Here is a 20,534-nt window from a genome sequence, read left to right on the forward strand (position 1 = left end):
GGCTAATTAGGAAGGGGTTAGAAGAATCTAGAAGGAGATTAGAATTGCAAGTGGGTTTGGTGGGTGAGGGAAAATAGGATTTTTATTAAAATAAAATTCATTTATTTCAATAAATGTGTGCAAGTTGCATTTGTAGGAAAATGCAAGTGGGGGGGGATAAATGATTTAAATAAATGTTTTATTTAATTTATTTAAAAGAGGAAAAGTGGGATTTAATTAAATAAATAAGATTTACTCATTTAATTGATTTGTGAATTTGGTTTAATGAATTAATTAAAATAAATTGAATAATTTATTTAATTAATAGGAGAATATTTTGAAGATGAATTAATTAAATGTTAATTTAATTAACTCATGGCTAGTGTGTTTTTAATCAAATAAATAGCAAATATTCATTTAATTAAAATGGACAGATTTTTGTGACTACACACAATATCTTCATTTTCTTCATCTTCTGATTCCTCATATGTGACACCTTCATCAACTGCTACAAAATAGTTTCTCCAGTTTCCTCCTTTGAATTTCTTGAACCTTTCCGGTTTGTCCTTGTTGTCACCATTAGGACAATTTATAGCGATGTGTCCTATTCGGTTACAAGAGAAGCATTTCAAAGGGAGCTTACCTCTGTATTTGTCAGTTCCCGTAGGAAGTCTCTTGGAAAGAAGAGCTTCAAATTCCATCAGAATCTCCTCATCATCCATTTCTCTTCTCTATCTTGGTTCACCACTGGTGCTTGCTTCTTTTCCTTTTCTAGATGGAGCAGCAGATGCTCTAAAAGCTAATTCAGTCTTCTGAATAGTGCCATCAAAACTATTTAGCTCATAGGTTGTTAATTTTGCAATGATGGAGTCTAGGGATACCTTAGTCTTGTCTATTGACCTCAACTCCTGAATAGCAGCAACCCTTATTGCATAGACTGGTAATAACCTCAGGACTTTACTAATAATAGTAGAATCTTCCATTTTCCCTCCTGCACTCTTGATGTCTCCAACAATAGTCTTGATTCTTATTCCATATTGTTGAATGGTCTCACCTTCAACCATTTGCATGTCTTCAAACTTCCCTCTAAGGCTTTCTTCCTTATCCTGTTTTACATGCTCATCACCGCGATAGATATTCTCAAGAGTATCCCATACTTCTTTGGGATTTTCTTTATCCTGGACATCGATAAACTCAATGTCAGATAAGTTGTTGATTAGGGCTTCCATGACTTGCCCATTCTCCTGGATCACTCTCTTTTGATCATCGGTGAGAGTACCAGTAGGAATAGCATAGACATTTTCAACATAACTCTAGTGCTAAGCACCCATGCTCCTGATGTATATCTTCATTCTGTCTTTCCATATTTTGAAATTGTCTCTGTTGAACTTTGGACCTTCCCTCTTCATCATTACAATAGGATCTTTCCCTCAAGCGGTTAAGCTTACAACACAAAGGACCTAGAGGGCGCTCTGATACCAATTGATAACTCAATGATGAACAGTGAGTACCAAACCGGTACTGAGAGGGGGGGTGAATCAGTATAGGCACAAAAACTTTTCCTGAATCGGTTTGACTGCAGACTATGAACTACTGGCAATCACTAACACCGGTCCGAACCAGATTACTACCAGTTAAACACAATGCAACTATGAAAGACATGAACCGGTCAATCTTCTTAGCTTACCATACAACCTACTCCCTCATTTCCACTTTGTCCTTATGCATAAACAGATAATCTATCATCAAAGATACAATGATTTACTAGATCACCATGATTTACTACTATATAGGAATAACAAAACATCACATGAAAGAGGCATCACACATGACACACATATTTTTCATGTGGAAACCCAACTGGGAAAAACCACGATGGGGATGAATACCCACAAGTTGTTTTTGAACTCTTTAGAAGTTCGCTCTGTTAGGAGCCAAGTCCAGTTAAAGACTGTTACAACGGGTTCTGTTAGGAACTGATCTTGTTAGGGATCACCTAGTTAAGGGATGACTAGAATACCTGGTTAAGGGTTAAACCCTGTTAGAGGTTACCTTGTTAGAGGATTTTATGAACTCAATGGCTTTGAGTCACCTTGTTAAAGGATTTACAGCAAGCTGATTAAAGCTACCCTGTTAAGGGATTTTTCAACTATTGAAGTGGTTAGAGATCAACAGGTATCACAATGATCTGGTAATAGCACTCAATGCCAATGCAAATCCACTTTAGTTCCTTCCTTCCGCACACACACTATGCAGGTATCAATCCTCTCAACTGGTTTGACAAGAATCACGTATCTCTGCACTTAGATACACACACAACATTTTCCAACAACCTCAGCATGAAACACCACAACGACCTTATAGGAAATAGATAGGTCGGTAGCATAAACCCTAAACCCTAAACACTTAGGCTGAGAAATTTAGTCGATTCAATCCTGACCATTGAACACTTGCATTTGAATACAATGGTCTTGAACATATCTCAAGACATTCTCCATTGTTCGTTCTTCATTGCTTCTTGGAGGCGATAACCCATCACGCGTTCTCCACCATTTGCAGAGACTTTGCACATTCCCGAGGTAGATAGGATCAATCTTCTTCATGCGCACAAGGCAGGCGTGGCGACACGATTTGACCTCCATTACAATGCTCACTTCAATTGGAAACCCTAAGACTAAGACTACCAATCGATAGTCATGCCATATGAACCCTTGATATAAAACATTCCATATACTGGTTCTCGTATTGACATACCGGTTTCGGTTCACAACATCATATCGATTCTCTTGTTCTCTTTTCGACATACCAGTTCACTTGGACAAGCATACCGCTTCACTTTTTCACATATGCCAGTTCACAACATCATACCAGTTCTCTTTATCAGTTGCTTAACTTCAATATACCGGTTCACTCAGCATATTGACATCAATGACAACATACAGTATTAACATGTCATCATACTCTGTACATATGCCAACAAACTATGCGACTCTTCTTGGTAGCCTTCAATTATGTATGGAGAAAAACCTTTGACAATGATATCAAAGGCGACTCCCTCAAAGTGATTCGAGTTGTTATCTCTGACAAGGCATCAAGTTGGAAATCCACAATGTGGTTGATCAAGATCAATGAGATCCTAGGTAGAATGGTTTACTCAATCAAACACACATTTTAGGAGGCAAGTCAAGATGTATGCAATATATCAAGGGTGTTGTGTAGGGGAAAAAGAGAGACTAGGTTAACATGCCCTAATCCTACCTTTGGACACACATTACAGAATACAAAAGAGCCTAGAGGTATCACACAATTGGCTACTCCTTTTTGTGAAAGAGAGACCCACGGGCTACCTATTAGGATTTCTATTCCTTTGTTGAAATTGAAAGATAAAATGATGCAAGTTCAAGTCCCAATCCCAAAATGCAAGTATGAACTAATAACAAGATTGCAAAATTGAGATTAAACAATAAAAAGCTATAAACACAAGGACAAAACAAGAATACAGATGCGTACCCAGAGTCAAAATCTGATTGAAAATGTTCGGGACGGGGGTGCGGGCGCCATTGCCCTGATTCTGCCCCGAAAACTGCTCCTGAAACTGCTGCTTTGCAACCTGGAAAACTACCAGAAATGCCAAATATTGTTGTCTGTCAGGAGGACCAGGGCACCCAGCGCCCCTGTCCTGGCAGGACCAAGGCGCCCCACGCCCCTGTCCTGGTCTTTTGCTCTGCAACTTGGTGGGAAGGTCAGTCTCAGTCTGCTTCTCCCGGATTTGCAACCTGCGGCGTCGTCCGAGTCCCAAAACCTGCACTTATATCTGAAAAGGGTATGGTGGGCGGCTATATAGGGTTTTGCCTTAGTCAAACCCCCGCTTCAGTGATTTCCACCTCCACGAATAGCCAAGTTGTATTGTAAAAAAGTATTGTGTGTGCAGACCTTATGTGTGTGCAAGATCCTAAAATGCAAGTAAGCAAACTAGAGCAACCTAGCAAGTAAACCCTAATTGCTTGTAAATGACAATGTAAATGCTCCAAATCAAGATGCAAAGTGATCTAAAGCATGAATAAATGATATATTGAAGCTTATGCAAAGACATGAAAACAACATGAAATCATACCCAATCCCAAGGGAGGGGTACAAGCCAATCTTTAGTCGGTAATTTCCTATTGCTCTTCAATGTCTTCCAAGCCCTAAATGGATGAATGAAATTGATGAATGCTTGATGGATGGATGTTGAATGTTGTTGAAGTCTTCAAAGATCTGCTCTTTCGCTGCATATGAGGTTCCTGAAAAACAAAATTCGGATCCTTTCAAATGAAGAAAGAGAGCTCTTATGTATGAAACCCTAGGTCGTAATTTCGTCTTTTGGCCGACCTAGAGATTGAATCTCCTGCCAATTTCTTGGGGTTAAGCTTTATTTTATGATTGGATTGTGCTCCTAAAATTTCGAGAAAAATGTCCAGGACCATGTGCACCCCAGGCGCCATGGTCCCGACAACTTTTCACCAAATTTTCAGGGCTGTCGGATATGATGATTTTAGAGAGAATCCCGAAGTTACAGGTGATTTTGAGATGTTTTGACCCCCGAAACCAAGCCCCCAAGTTCAAAATAGGATTTAATTAGGGTTTTTGATCGAATGATGTATTGGAGGAATAAAATGAAAAGGGCACACTTTAACGAAAGGGCCCAACTTTATGATGTGGAGGACGATGAAATAGGACCTTAGACCTAATTAATTTGATTAATTAAGTGCTAAAGGAGAGATGCAATGCAAAATGTAAAATGCACCAAGGCGGGTGCTAAACTAGGTGTGAAATTGTACCACCCTAGCAAGTGCGTACAATTTACGACGCTACAGGTGTAAATCTATCACATCAAATGTAACTTATGTCTAGACTAGCTTCACCCTTGGTGATGGTGTTCCCTATATGCAGGATGCCTCCATTACAAATTTTGATTCTACAGAAGGCAATAATCATATTGCAAAAAGAGTGAAATGACAAGATAGACACATAAACATGGTGCTTGCATGAATAGAAACTCAGATTTCTTAGGGATATGCAAGATATGTTAGCAATTTTACTTGTCTATAAAGATGGGATGTCTTAGATGCAATTGCAAATGGGAAGCCAAAGTTGCATTTGTAGAGCTCAAGTTAGGAGGATGGTTGGGTCTTTAGAGACAAGTTGTGGAGATTGAGTACATCATCATACTAGAGTGCAAATGTGACTACCCACAAGAGTTCATTGGGGATCAACTAAAAGAAATCTTTGCTTTCAACGACAATGTGGAGGAGGATGTCATCCACAAAATCATTGGTAATAAAAAGCTAGGGGGTCCTCATTCTCACAATGTAGGGCTATTGGAGAAGTTCGTGTACACTGTTATCAAGACAACCAGAGATCACACGATTATTGACAAGGCTATTCATCGAATGGTATACACAAGATATCTCTAGATCCCGGATTGCCAGATGTGACACCATTCTGTGTGATTTCCCAAATCTCCTTGCCAAGACATCTTAGATGAGTCTCCATTTGAATCTTCCATACTGTGTAATTTGTTCCATCAAGCCTCAGAATATCCCTTCGAAAGATAGCTCCAGAAGAACTGGATGAACTTGAATTGTTAGTCGCCATAGGATCTTCCTCAAACGATTAAGCTTTCTACAGAGAGGAACAAAGCTCTGATACCAATTGTTAGACAGTTCAAATAACCAGAAGACAACTGAGAGGGGGGGGGGGGGGGGTGAATCAGTTGTCATAGATTACCGAAAGCATTTAACAATTAAACTTTAATACCGGAACCCAAAACAATAATACTGGAATAGCAGTTAATCCAATTAAGCATAAACAATAATCACAGAATAAAAGCCATCCACACAACACCAAGATCTGTAGATGGAAAACTCAGTAAAGGGAAAAACCACGGTGGGAAGCCTACCCACAGTCAAAGAATACTTCTACAGTAAGTATGTGAATTACAATGAAGGGGTCTGCACTTGGAGGAAGGCCAACAACCTAGAGCACACTGCTCATCACAAAAGGAGCCTCACTGACTACATACAAATCTAGACTACAATCCGAAGAAGTGTTGAACGACAAAAGATAGAATCTCCTATGCCTAAGTACAATTCCATTTTAAGCTCAATACTAGAGGACTAAATCCTCTTACATAAACCCAATTCGATCTCCAATGATTGACCAACTCCTTTGCCTGAATGATATTACATTATTCGCACATTACATTCCTTGACCATGACCTCTTACATTAACCATGATGATCTACAATGAGATCTTACATCTATATATACAAACTCTCAACCATAAACAATCAGGTTGGCCACCAAACAATAAACCAATTACATAATTACAAACCATGTCAGCCTTATACCAAACAAGTAATATCAACACATAAGACATCCCAGAAATACATCAATAGGTCCTATCCACACGTTACATTAAAGTCGGTTCATAACCTAGATCAATCGAGACCAAGTATAGGTCCACATGCTTCAACAGTGATCTCCAAACGCCAAGTCTCGAACATGATCACCAACAACATCCTGAAACTCCATCAAAAGCTACACCAACACCACTTATGTAATTCATCAAAGATCTCCATCAAAATCTCTGCCGGTGAAACCCTCACGGGAACTACAAACCAATCTTCTAAGCAAGCAAGATAGCATCCAATCACCAGACCAGAACCAACTGACCAAATATGAGTAAAAGTATCATAAACAAGCCAATTCCATCACCAGACTATACCAGAGCTGGCCGAGTCATGTCAGATCCAAGTTAACCGGAAACCACTTAACCTACCGAGACCGGAAGGGTGTCGGTAAAGAATCCAAATAGTTAGTGTTGACATCAATGCAACACATAATCAATTCCACCAAATGGCCAACAATATATATATATAGAGAAAAGTAAAGGGATATATATACATATATATATATATATATATATATATACATATATATGTATATATATCCCTTTACTTTTCTCTATATATTTATCTCTTCTTCTCTCCCTCTATCTTCCTCTTCTTCTATATCTCCAGACATGCCTCCCTCTATCCATCCATCTCTCTCCTTCACTCCCTCTCGCCCTCTCCATCTCTATCTCTTCATGTTTATTCTTCCATCTCTCCATCTATTTCTATCTCATTATTCGTCCATCTCTCTCTACCCCTATATCTTTCCCTCGCTCTATATAACACTTCTTATTTCTATCTTTATCTTTCTATCTAGATCCCTCCCTCTCTTTATCATACTATATTTATCTCTTCCATATTTGTCTATCACTCTCTTCTTTCTCTTTTTATATCTCCCTCTCCTCTCCATATCCCTCTCCTTCTCCTTTTCCATATCTATCTTCATCTCTATCTCTATCTCTTTAGCCCTCTCTCTCTCTCACTCACTCTTCCCCCTCTTATCTCTCCCTCTTTCTATAACATGAGTTTGTTGGTGTAGAGACTAAAAATTGTCCAAGCCTATAGTGACATTTAATTAATCTTATCTCAACTAATTAAATAATTTATATTATTTAATTAAAATTTATTATTCCTCTTTAATCAAACAATTTCGATTCATTAATCTCACATCATCTAATTATTCTTCCATGATTAAATAATTATTTTAATTATTTAATTGCTAACAAGTTTTCCTCTTTGATTAAATGCTTATTTCAATTATTTAATTTTTAATTAATCACTACTTTAAATTAAATAATTATTTTATTTAATCTTTTCCAAAATCTCTCTTATTAGATAAATTTTATATTTACTTAATTATTTTCAACATGTGGGTGAAAATAAGTAAACTTTATTAATTATTGAAACTACACCTTCTTATCTTATCTTTAAATCTTGTTAAATTCTTCTTCGGGTGAAAATAAATAAACTTTATTAATTATTGAAACTACACCACCTTATCTTATCTTTAAATCTTGTTAAATTCTTCTTCTCTTCCAATTCACAATTTTCCAATTTCTTTTTCACTTCCACTCTCAACTTGCTAAATCCGGTCTTTTGTCTTTATCCTCCAAAATGATAACTTTCAGTTTCTTTTGATCCTGTCCATTTATTTATATATTGTCAAACCAATCTCAACCATTCAATCAACTCTCAATCTCTATTTAAACCTATTTCTTTTCTTATTTTGGTTAACCACACCTTTGGTATCTATATGCTATCAATATCATCATGCTTTTGAATTGCTTATGTGCACACCAAATTTATGAGAGCATACTTGCAAAGAGTTTAAGAAGAACAATGAAGGTCATAAATTCAATGCTAGGTATAATGTAATTTGATTTTCATTTTATGTATTGAAAGTTATGTTTTGGATCGAGCTTGATTTTGTAGTTGTTAATAGTTTTTTGTAGGTTTCCCACTTTCCTATACAATAGTTGGTAATGGAGATTGGTTATCTTCATGATTTAGAAGGTATGTTTCAGTTGTGTTTGGATCCTTGTAAGTGGATGCATAGTTGATTTAAAGCTATCACTTTTCCTTTGATATCTTTTTTCACAAAAAAACATTATTTACCAAATGTCCTATCAATAAACCTCATATACATTGCATGAATATATATTAAAAATAGACCAAATTTTTTCCCAATTAACCTTCCACACATCTTTGGTGTACTCAATGAAAAGTATAATCATATAGTTTCATTTATCAGTACATTTATCATATTGTTAACACAAAATGCTAATCCTTGTTTCATTGGATGTGTACCGATTTTTTTTTCTTATTTAAAAATTTCCATTGCATATTCCACATAATTTGCAGCAGAGTGAGCATATAGCCCCTAAGTATCCCGTTTGCTGTCCTCCATTCAACTCTTAAGTGAAGCTTTAAGAGCTTCCATGTTGACTTTTCTTCACATTCTAATGCACCTCCGTATATTTTGTTTTAAGGACCAGCTTCATTATTGGGCAAGTTCTTCATTCAAACTCTTAGTATTAAATTTTGGTGGCCTACCTTACAAATTTTCAGTAACCATTACAAAATCAAATCCTGACATCAAAAATTAGTTACGTAAGTGTTAGCCCGTAGGGTTGAGGTTAGAAATGACGAAGAATTACCTTTGACAGGCCAAAGTTCAAAACCTAACGAGCATACCAAGGAGTCCTCCCTTGAACTCCAGCCAAATGAAAAAAATTACTCATTTAATTTTTTATAACTACAATCACAAAAAAAAATGACATGAATGGTGGCAACGCAACTAAAAGATACTCAATTGTAACTACGAAAAGGATACCAACCAACACAGAAAGCCTTGCCATTCATATTGAAACATTATAAGCAGTGTTAATCAGGGATGCGTTTCCCCTTGTTTTTGCCACCTTTCAGAAAAGGGGACATTTCGGAGATGGGGAAACGTCTCCATGTTCCCAAATTTTGAGTTTTTGCAGGAAACGTTTTGGAAACCTGGAAATATTGGGCACATCCAAGGGGCAGCCGGCCATCCCAGGGATGTCCAAGAAGTCTGTTGACCATACCGGGGAGACGTGTTATTTTAAAAAAAAAAACAATCAAAACTTTTAAAAAAAAAACATTATTCCTTCTTTGCTGAGTGGACCCCACACCTGCAGCAATCTCTAAATGGGCAAAAACCCTTAATTTTATCATTGTGTTGTCATTGGTCGAGTAGAGCAAAAAAAGGCGAAAGAAGCGAAGGAGAGAAAAAAGAGAGGATTATATGCATTGAAACTCACAGCTTTTAGGCATTTTGATATTGATATAATTATATGCATGATATTGACAGTGAATCCAGATTCAATGAATTATATTTATGAATGTGTATGCGGTATGACTGAATTTCAGACTTTATGAAAGTCAAGTTTTAACTCTCATTTCAAATCAATTGCTATGTATAATGTATATGATGCATTGATGAATAATTTTAATTTTCGAATTTCAATTTAGATTTATCAATGTTGCATTGTTCCCACATGAATATATTTGTAATTTGAAATTTTCCTATATATTTTAAATTTTCCCTATTTTTTTATAAAGTCGTCCCCTCTGCTGTCCCCCATCCCCTAAAATGGCAAAAAATAAATAAAAAATCCGTCCCCATAACTTGGGGTGACATAGATTATAAGCAGAAATAGTACAGCATTTTAAGGCGAAGAAGGAAATAATACAACATTTCAGTGTTGGGGATGGCAAAGGACAACAGTATGGATGTCGGGGACACCAGTCCAGGGAGTTATTTTTAGGGAGAGGGAGAGATTTGCAAGTTTAGCTGTACTTGAAATCAAAATTGAAAACTCAATTTGTTTTACTTTTTTATTTTCTAAGTCACAAATATAAAGAAAAACTGGGTTTTCAAAAATTATGTTCCTGTATGCAGTATGCCAAATTAAATTATGAAATCATGCCCGAAAAATAGACGAATTATAATTTCAGTCTATTTCTTTCTTTATCTGCAACATTGCTGTCTATATCGGTTCTGCAGCCACGTTTATGAGTCTCATACAGTGCAATCAGCAGTTCATAACAGGATAAAAAGCACAATGAAAAGAAAACACGCAGATTGAAAGGAGGTGACACCATATGTATATATAAACCAGCCAAATTTACTATTTCAAAAATATTTTGTAGTCAGTAATCATGCGAAAAATAGCTAATATACCTCCATAGAATGGTGCAATATGTGTCAGTCATATAAATAGCAGTAGGAGGTATCTCCATATGCCAGCTTTAATGAACCAATATTCAAGAATGTAGTAAGTAATAGATAATCATATGCAAATACAACACAAGTCCCCAGGAACATCATGGTTACAAAAGCTTGCAACCAATAAGTAAAACTCAACATGTATTTGAAGAAAGAATCAAAAGGCCAGTCCATATTATTCAACAATCATGAGTAGTTGAACAAACTTCTCATTAAACTGGAAATTTCTGCAGATATACGCATATACACAATGCATTTGATTATAGAACTTATACTGTTTCTGATACCAACACGTCCGAATGGAAATCAGTAACTTCCCATTTCATTACTTCTGTATGATTTACCTCAGTGCTAGGCAAAAGTACTCATCTACAAGGACTAACCATAGTTTGCCAGGAGCAAACCAAGAGAGAAGACAATTAACAACCTTAACAATCCTCCCTATTCCGATTCAACAGTGAAACAGAGAGAAATATTTGGCATAATTGCTGTTATGCTACCACAACTTTATTTGTTGTAAAGTGTGTCTTCACCCTGTAAAAAAGTTTCCCCAATCTGTCAACGTTGAGAATGTATAACCTCTCAACAGACAATTAGATAGATATATAGTATACTTCTTTGTACATTTCCAAAGCATATTCAATACCTTAAACTTGTGAATGAAATTTGTGGCCTCTTGCTAGCAAACCCTTGATATTCCAGGCTCTCTCTCATCTCCAGTGGGATGCTCCCATCTGGCAACAACACCATCCCATGAAGAGCTAACAAGTGTTGGATATACAGGATGCCAACTGCAATCCCTCACAATGTGAGAATGATACTCCAGTTTTGCAACTTGGTGTCCAGTTACCTGTGAAAATGAATAAATAATACATACCACTCTTAAATTTCTAATCTCCAATGGATAATGTGTCTGCATTCAAGCCTTCTACAGAATTGGCTAGGAAGATCTTTTAAAAATCAGAGATGAGGAAAATGGTTAAGAAGAATACCACGTCATATATATGAACATTGTGATCATGTGATCCTGTATAGATGTATTTTTGAGCAGTACTACAAAAGTAAAACAAAAATTGTTGGATGCAATATTCTCATATTCATGGAATTCATTACCTTATTAGTACTTGAAACTAAAACTAACTATTAGGCCATTTAGAATGGCATTCTAACAGATCCAATCTTTCGTTTACTCTGACCAATACAGACTTGGGGAAAAATTGCAATGAACATTACAAAACCAGACTTAAATCCCCTCTCAAGTTGAACTTTATAAAATCTTGAAACAACAATCAACCATTAATACAACCACGTATGCAACAGTGTCTATACAAAAAGTTATAATTTCTGAAAGGTGACATATACAGGTGAATGCATGAACAAGTCATTAGGAACAGAAAGAATCAGTAATCTCATGAAGGCTAATTAAAAATGATATTGACATGCACTGGCTCAGACTGATAATTAAAACTCAGGAAAGTAGTATTAAAAAGCAGAGGATATAACAGCTACTGAAAATCAACATTCACCTGAAGACTGGGGAAAAGTAGCAACGGACAAGTGTACGCAAGACAGAATGTCCCCGGTATGTCATTACAGATTGGTCAGAGGGATGCTTAACATCCTTACCATTCCCTGGAACATTCCTTGACTCAAGGCTGCCAGTACAAGAAAACAGACTTCAACTATCACTAGGAATATATAGAATTTGGAAAGGATTAGATGTAGCAAAGCCATAATGAGTCCTATATTCCCTGCATGCAGATAGAACAGATATAGAACCAACAAAGATTTCATTGAATAATAGAATGTGATATCGGATATGAAAATCCTGAAAACTCCAACAACAAAAAAGAACATCAGATGCAAATAAACTCGCATATTTTTTATTTACGGAAAAGCAGTTTCCTACATCTCCAAATTTTTGTCCCAGTAATACTTAACCGGAGAATAAGAGCAACAGTCTTCCTAAGGTTTTTTCAAATATTGACATGCTGCTCAAAGCAAATGACAAAAGGTGGAAAGAGTATCTACTCTTGAAAAAATTAAAATCTGAGTTATTAGATTTCCACAATCCATTCAATTTTATAGTAAGTAGGGTATTATTTAGGTTTGTATTTTATTTGAGGGGTTCTATTTTTTTTATTTTTTTGGTTATTTTATTGGCCATTTGTTTCCCTTGGTCCTCGCGCACCCCTTTTTTTTGTTGAAGCTTTTGTCTGCAACTATCTATCTTACAACTTCTTGAGCTCTCTTACATCCCAATGATGAATCACAGAGTGTGATTCGAAACCTTGGTAGTTAAAAACATTTCCACAATCAAATCCAGAAACTTTATACATTTATTTAAATTAAAATCTACAAAAGCTCTTTAATATGAACAAAATAAAGGCTAATTCAAAGTAATTAAAGGATTCACTTAAATTTCCTTAACACATTATTGTTAAATTATAAGTTTAAAGCATCATGTCAATAATCTGCCATATTTTTAATATACCAAACAATCCAAAATATTTTGCTTTCACTAAATTTATCCTGAATGTTTTACAAGATATATTGTTGGCACATCATTTTATTTTTGTATTGCTAATTACTTTATTGCATTATATGCATGTAGGATAGGATAAGCTTGCATAGGTAGGTATCTACACGGGTAGGTTGTACATGTAGTGTGCACTTTCCTTGTTTGGTGAAGATGTACCACACGTGACTACATTTTTTTAATCCTATATTGGTTTGTACATTCACATCTCTTGGTGGTGTATTGTATAAATACCTACCTCTTGCTCTCATATGAACAATCCAATCTCATAGCATGTATTTGTTGTGACGTATTCACACATCGCCCCATTGCAAATGGGACCCCTACTTTTTTGCTTTCTGGGGTTTGTTTTCTAGGTCTTTTAGGGTTTTGTTTGTTAGCCTTTGCATGATGAGTGCTGTCAGAGGGATCACTAGGATGGCAAGCTCTGCTTGAGTCAGGGTGAGTCTATCGGGGCCCCAGAATTAGGGTTTCTTTGAGACTCTTCCTTAGGGCCTGGTTTTGCTCTTGTTGCTAATTGTGTCTTGCTTGGTGAGTGAGTATCATCCTTGAAGGTCTGAGCTAGGTCAAGTTGGTAAGTGATGAAGTCTGGAATGTCATCCTGATCTTCAAATGCCTTGAAATTTGGCTAAGTCTGGAATGTCTTCCTGATCCTGAAATTTGACTGTCTGGAAAACTGAAGAATCCTCCAAAAACTAGATTTTGCATCATAACTCCTGGAGGTCCGAAACCAGTCTCAAACATCCTGACAGTATATATGGAATATAACTTATATTCCATACATGAATCCTAACGGAGAGACCAAAATGTAGAATTTCACTCCTGACCCTTCCAAAGGGTCCAAAGTGAAAATTCACCAAGGACTCAGGATCTCGCCTAAGTCAAAGAATGGTCGAGCAAATTTGCAAGGATATGGAAGGAAATGGATCTAGGATCAAGTCTAAGACAAAGTCAAGTCAGTTTGAAGGTGAATTGAGCCTAGAATAGGAATTTCGTCCCTGACCCTTCCAAAGGGTCCATAGCGAATTCCTCTACAAGACACTCCACCTTGACCCAAACTATGAGCTAACCCATTCCTAGCCTTGAATGAAGGTAAAAGCACTTGTCTGAATGAAGAAATGCGAAAAAATGAAGTCAGGATCATAGCCTAAGGTGAATTTCGCTTCTGACCCTTCCAAAGGGTCCAGAGCGAAATTCATATAAAACCTTATTTTCTTCACAAGGTCTCCAAATGGATGCCAAGGTGAGCTTGATAGAGATCAAAGGAGGCCTAACAAGTTATGTCCAAGCCAAGGAAAGGAGAAAGGAATCAAGAAATGAGCCTAAAATGAGAATTTTGCTCTTGACCCTTCCAAAGGGTCGAGAGCGAAATTCATATTTCCTCTATTTTGCTCTTTACCATGACCAAATTTGTAACTTCTAAGACATGGTTTGGGTGCCTTGGACACATGTTTGCCTTGAAGAAGAGTTTTTAGACCTTGTGATGATGAAAGCTAGCCTGGAAAGAGAATTTTGCTCCTAACCCTTCCAAAGTGTCCAGAGCGAAATCCTCCATTTAGCCCTCTCTTGGCCCTAAAAACCTAGTTTGACCTTGCCTAGACCCAGTTGGATGATGGATTGTCTTGATTGCGATAGGAGGTTGAATTGATCAAGTTTGGAGGAGAATGAGATGAAAGAAAGTGAGAAACTAGCCAAGAGTGAGGATTTCGCTCCTGACCCTTCCAAAGGGTCCAGAGCGAAAATCCTTGAAGACCTCAATTTCTTCTTTGTCCAAACCAATTTCCTAGTTTCTAAGGCATGTTTGGAGGTGTTTGGAATGTTCTAGCCTTAGGGAGTGAGTAAAGGTGGAAAAGATGAAAGATTCTAGCCTAAAAGGTGAATTTCGCCCCTGACCCTTCCAAAGGGTCCAGAGCGAAATTCATTATAAACCTCATTTGCTCCCTTGTTTGGGCTTCAAACCTTGTTCCTTAGGTGGAGAATGATCTATATTTTCCTCCCAGAGAAGATTGAAGTTGGAAAAATGAACAATCAATCCTAGAATATGATTTTCGCCCCTAACCCTTCCAAAGGGTCCAGAGCGAAAATCTACCTAGAACTCATTTCCTTCTTTGTTTGACCAAATTTTGATATCCAAGGCATGTTGAAAGGAAGAATGGACATGTTGTTGCCTATGGGAATATTTGAAAGCGATGAAAGGTAGAGATTTTGTCCTAGAAATGGAAATTCGCTCCTGACCCTTCCAAAGGGTCCAGAGCGAAATTTCACTAAAACCACCTTTTTTCCCAATTTTATGCCAAGGCAATTGCAGACTAAAGTGAATTGAGATGGGAGGGATCCTTAGGAGTGACTTCAAGTTGCTAGTGATCCATGAATTTGAAGGAGTTGAGCAAAACCAAGATTTTGCTCCTGACCCTTCCAAAGGGTCCAGAGCGAAAATTCTACAATCACCTATTTTCTTGGCAAAATCAAGTCAAACTTGGGGTTTTATAGCTTGGATGACTATGGAGAAGTGTTTTCTTGCCTTTTGAGGTTGATTCAAGTTGAAAGGATGGAGGAAGAAGCCTAAAACAAGATTTTCGCTCCTGACCCTTCCAAAGGGTCCAGAGCAAAAACCCTAAAAACCACCTTTTTCTCCAAAATTTGAGTGAAGTCAAGCCTAGACAAGGGTGAGAGAAGCCATTTGGATTGCCTTGGAAAGACTCTTGATCACCAAAAATGCAAATTTTGAGCTAAAACTTGAATTTCGCTCCTGACCCTTCCAAAGGGTCCAGAGTGAAATTCTGGATAGGTCTTGTCCCTGGCTAGGTTTTTGAGCGAATTTTCCTTTTTAGACCTTGTGAGGATCAAACAAATGTTGCCAAGTTGAGAAGTGGATTCAAAATGAGGGAGTCTAGATGAGTTGAAGTGAAGAAAATGAAACTGAGTGTGAATAAGCAAGCAAAAAGTGAATTTCGCTCCTGACCCTTCCAAAGGGTCCAAAGCAAAATTCTTCAAAACCACTATTTCCCCCTTGTGTCAAGTCAGGATTTTGATTCCTAGAGTGTGGTTGAGATTGGAGTGAGGTTATTTAAGCCTTGCAAGATAAGTTGAAGTGAAGGAGATTGAAAATTAAGCCTAAAAGGTGAATTTCGCTCTTGACCCTTCCAAAGGGTACAGAGCAAAATTTACAAAATGTCATGTTTTCCTCCAAGATAATGTTGAGTCAAGTCAGTGATCAAGGTGGATTTGCCTTAGAGATTGCCTTAGAAGAGATTGTGAGTGAAAGAAGGGTGAATTTTGACCTAAAAAGTGAATTTCACTCTTGATCCTTCCAAAGGGTCCAGAGCGAAATTCTCATTATCACCTAATTTGCCCACGTTAGCAACTAAAGAATTGAATCCCTAGGTTTTGTTGAGCTAAAACAAGCATATGCTCACCTTCAAGAGGATTTTGGAGTAAAAAATGAGACAATTAAGGCAAAATCAATGAAATCGCTCTTGACCCTTCCAAAGGGTCCAAGGCGAAATCTTTTGAAACTCCTATTTTTAACATTGTTCGGGCCAGGTGAAAAGCTAGTTGTGAGAATATGATGAAAAGAGGTCTAAATTGGGTAAAAATGCAAAATTTGCTCCTGACCCTTCCAAAGGGTCCAAGGCGAAATTCTTATAGGGCCTGTCCCTAGGAAGGATTTTGAACGAACTTCATTTTAAAGTCTTCTTACTAATAATTTAAGGTGGAAAATGCTTTGTTGAAATGAATATGTCATATGTGCTTAATCACCTTTGGTTTGTTTTGCAGATGAAAGAAGACCAGGCCAGGACAAAGACGACCTCTTCCAGTCCATCATCATCAAGAACGTTCCACAGGCAAAAGGGAAGACTCAAGGCGCTTTGAAGCGTTGGAAGACTCAATGTGTTCAAGGAATTGCTAGCTACCTCAAGAACCTTCACTTTGCCACACTAAGGAACCACAAGATGACAAAGAAAGGCGATGCCAACATTTCAAGGGGGTACACCATCCATCCAGCACATCAAAGACAAAGGAGGTCAAAGAAAGGGTCCGTTGAAGAAGCAGATAGTTTCAGAAGAGTTAATTAAAATAGATTCTCAGCATCATCAAATTGAACATCAACCAAGTTACAAGTGTCAGACAAGGTGGCATCCCAGTCATCACTCCTCCAGTCGGATTGGTCCACCTCAGCATGACCAGATTCAATGTACCTAATTTACCGGAGGCGACACAAACTTCGAGGCACCTACCCCTGCTTCCTATTGGTCCTCACTCCTGGAATGTAATTTTCACATTGGCTAGAGGAAGTTTGTTGTAACAAACCCTAATTAGGTTTTCTATCTTGTAATCCTAGCCATTGATTCTAAATCAATCAGAGCCATCTATTTGTAAAGGGCTCCCTATATAAAGCCTTGGCTCCTCATTTGTAAAGGTTAATAGTGGGTGAATAGTTAGTTCATAGAGGTTAGAATAGCTAATAGTGAATAGTCAAAGAGTAGGAAATAGTTAGAGTAGAATAGAAAGAGAAGGCAAAGATTGTTGCCAAGATATTGTTGTAAAAGATTTGTAAACTTCATTGAAGAAATGGTGAATTCTATGGGTCGATTCAACAATTTGCATGGTCTCTATACTTCTCAAATTTGATTTCATGTTATTAGATGAGTGAAAGAAACGTGTATGATCGATGGTGAAATTCATATATCCATACTACTAGCAGTTTGTTGATTGCAGACTTGCCTTGTGTAGTCAACTGGAATCATTTGGCTTAAGCTTAACTTCAATTATCGCTTCTTCATTGATATGCATCAACCTGACGGTGTCTATGCTTGTAGCGGTGATCTGAACATCATAAAGCTTTCCTCAGAAGATCGCACTGACCTTGTGGAGATGTTCCTGGGATGTCAAAACAAGACTTAGTTAGAATTTCATCAAAGGTCATTCATTACTCTTACATTCTTAGTATTAAAAATAGATCCCGTTTCAACCCTTCTCCTTTTTCCTTTTTTTCAAAATCCAGGACCAGTAAAATCTCACGTTCCAGCAATATCCAAAGCAAATCAGACATTCAGGCAGTCGAATGTAAGTCCCCTTGTGATTCCAGCAAAATCACATCACACCACGAGAAGCTTATCCACACGTAGAGAACCTACATAACAGAACCTTGGAGTTATTCTGACTGATCCTTCGGCGAAATCTTCAGCAGTCGGGAACTTTGTTCAAGAGAGGATAAGGCACCTTTAGGTATTTTATTTTGTGTTCGCATGTGTACAAAAGACACATCACAGTAATGCATTCATTCTAATAAGAATGTCATTATTTTGTCATATTAGTTTGTGTTATTTGTGATTAGCTCTTAGGTTTTATTGAAAATGGGTCGATAACTTTATGTCAAAATCTTACATGTTATCGTAGTGGAAGTGCAAATGATTAGTCTTAAGAATATCAAGGATTGTAGATCTTGTTTTTTTCTTAAAAAAAAATAATAAGCTCTTCTCCAGCATCCTAGGATGATCCGAAGAATAAGAAGAACTTGACCAAAAAATCATTGTAGGTGAACTTTGGAGATTGGTGAAGCAAACAAATATGAATTCATCAAAGTCCAAATCATCTAAAAAAGTAGATCTTGCCTTGTGTCCCAATTGGAAATTGGAGGCTAGTATGAAGAGTTTCATCAAAGAGGTGCTTGCACAACAAGTAGTCAACATTTTGGATCAAACCAATCCTGTAATTGCATCCAAAAAGCTTAAAAAACTTTAAGATCAGCTAGGAATTTGTCAAAAATGAAGCACTTTGCCCCTAGACTTGTGAAATAAATTTCCCCACTTGGTTGTACAGAAGAATATCTATGTAATTAGATTAAGTATTGGTGTAATAACAAGTATATAATGGATTAATTTTTTTTTGCATACTTTTAAATTAAAAATATATATTAGTGTGCATGTTTTTGAAAGTATTGCAAGCATGGGATTCACTGAACAATCCATACCTCTATGGCTGTAAGGTGTATATTTAGATTTATTGAGGGGGTATTATTTGGTACAAGACACCTAAATTCAACCCTATTATATCCTCAAAATTTTGATATGATCACCAAGATCTTGTGAAGTTGAGGTGAGAGCATATAAAGAGTATAGTTTCAACACTTTCTAATCACATAGATTTCATGAGGGCAAGGTGAGAGCATATAATGAATGAATAATGATTTTCTTATCAACAAATTACAATCTTGGGGACTGTTTGCTTTCTATTATATATATAAAAAAATACAAATTTCACTTTTTATAGTTTTGGGTTTTGACAAAAAACCCATAGAAAAGAAGTGCAGAATTACAAAATCCCTAAAACAGCTTATATATTATAATCCTCTAACATTAGTTTTATCACTAGCTTTATTATCTATTTCATCACCTTTTGTAATTTGAACTGCATATTATCTTCATCATTAAATATCTCCAAAATAAGTGTATTAAGCCATGCAATACCATAAATTGTTAGTTGTTACCATACCTAAAGCTTGCTTCAAGAACATCTGCACCTTTGGATGCCCTTTTACACCTCTCATGTGGAAATACCATTTTAGTGAGAGGTCACCAAAGGTTGTTGACAACACCATTGTTTATCAAGAAAATTCCATTCAAGGGAAGTAATCCCACTCCTTGCACTAGAGAAGAAATGACTCTGTTCAAACTCCCTAGGAACTAGGTCTTGATCATCATTTCTGCTATTTTCTTCACCATTTGCTTAGCTTCACTGAGGTCGAGAAGAGTACCCAAAAACATCAACAAAATGTTTGCATTAATCTTGTAACATTCCATAAATTCCTGCCCTAACACCCATTGTATTGCATGTATAAGAATATCACTTTGAGTTTTGTATATGACCACACACTAAACACACAAGTGGGTCCATTGGTCTCCAAAGAGTTGCAAGGAATATTTTCTCTAGAAATGTGCCCAGCCTTAAAAGAATATATGCTTTCCATTTCATCATTATATTTACCATCTCTTTGCCTCGTTTGTGGCTCCCATTTAGAAAAATATCATAATTGGCAAGAATGAGATCTTCAAATGAAAATTTTAGATATCAACATCCCCAAAAACGTTCGCCAAATCATCATTGTTGTAATATATGAAATGACATTAATCTAAAGTCATCTTCATTGTTTGCAGATAAAACTTTAGTTTAAGATTTGACTATATTTCAATTTTGGAATTGATCACATTTTATTCAGTCATTCTAATTGCAGAATTGAATATCTACTTCTTCATTAATTTCTCCAAAAATATGTTCAATTATGTATTTCTCCAATGAATCTAGGAATGACCAAACATGTT

At 36.7% G+C, this 20,534-nt stretch overlaps 1 pseudogene; it reads right to left on the minus strand.

Moving 5' to 3' along the window:
- Positions 1-11,333: 11,333 nt before the first annotated feature.
- LOC131858159 (LEC14B protein-like) overlaps positions 11,334-20,534 on the minus strand; it is a 47,997-nt pseudogene continuing 38,796 nt past the window's right edge.

This window comes from Cryptomeria japonica, chromosome 9, assembly GCF_030272615.1.
Source record: "Cryptomeria japonica chromosome 9, Sugi_1.0, whole genome shotgun sequence".
Classification (NCBI taxonomy): domain Eukaryota; kingdom Viridiplantae; phylum Streptophyta; class Pinopsida; order Cupressales; family Cupressaceae; genus Cryptomeria; species Cryptomeria japonica.